This window comes from Cynoglossus semilaevis, chromosome W (genome assembly GCF_000523025.1).
Source record: "Cynoglossus semilaevis isolate Cse_v1.0 chromosome W, Cse_v1.0, whole genome shotgun sequence".
Lineage (NCBI taxonomy): Eukaryota > Metazoa > Chordata > Actinopteri > Pleuronectiformes > Cynoglossidae > Cynoglossus > Cynoglossus semilaevis.
The window spans coordinates 10,923,118-10,924,009 of record NC_024327.1 but is presented as its reverse complement, the minus strand read 5'-3'; the positions used below and the strand labels follow the sequence as shown (position 1 = coordinate 10,924,009).

At 36.7% G+C, this 892-nt stretch overlaps 1 protein-coding gene and 1 pseudogene across 3 annotated transcripts in view; both read left to right on the top strand.

The window, feature by feature from the left end:
- Positions 1 to 892, top strand: part of LOC103397188 (glutamine--fructose-6-phosphate aminotransferase [isomerizing] 1-like) — a 561,006-nt gene that overhangs the window by 251,177 nt on the left and 308,937 nt on the right. The window lies entirely within an intron of this gene.
- Positions 1 to 892, top strand: part of LOC103397184 (long-chain-fatty-acid--CoA ligase 1-like) — a 22,873-nt pseudogene that overhangs the window by 2,660 nt on the left and 19,321 nt on the right.

The following is an 892-nucleotide window of genomic DNA, read 5'->3' as shown; positions in this document are numbered from 1 at the left end:
TCCGGGGTGGCAGAGGACCACGACAAGAGTCGAGGTTACGGAGCCCCTAAAGGGACATGGGGGGGGGGAATGTATCTCGTGTGCACGAGATACGTTTATCCTTTTTTTCCCCCATACGAGATAGTTATTAATGATTTACGTATATACGTATTTACCCTTCAAGAACCTCCCTACAGTGTTATCGACAGTAGAACAACAACAACAACAGTGCCCTCCTGTGTCTAACTGAGGTACCCTACATTAATTAAATGCTCACCATATACTGTATATAGTACATATATCACGCATGACATGCCGGTATCTTAGATTTCCCAATCGTACGTACTGTACATGATTGTTTTTTTTATTGTATTACCCTGTATGTATGTGTGGCAAAATGTCTTATCGTTTATTTAAATACAGTTCTTCCCTTTTAGGCTAGAATATTATTATCCGCAATGAACTGAGGAAGCGAAAATAGAACCGCGATAAACAGGGGACAGAGGGACCACTGTAACGTAAAAATTATCAGGTAATTACGTGAAACCTATTAGAAATAACGTGAAACTTATCACGAAATATATAATAATAATAATGGATTATACGTCATGAAAGAAAGAAAGAGCCTAGGGGCATACGCACAGTAAGCACAACTGCCTGTGATTAACCTAAGGTTTCTTTTTCTTTTTCCCCATGTCTCTTTAGGGGCTCCGTAGTTTTATTCTTTGAAACATTAATATTAATTTATGAAATATCCTCTATTTTATTGAGGTGTAGTACACAGTCATTGCCATAAATCCAATGGTACTAATTGGCATAATAATTTGTTTTGGTGTTTCTGTTTTCTTGATTTCCTCATTTTCGTTTTTGCCCAATAATTTAATTTCAGTGCATCATTACTAATTTTACAAAT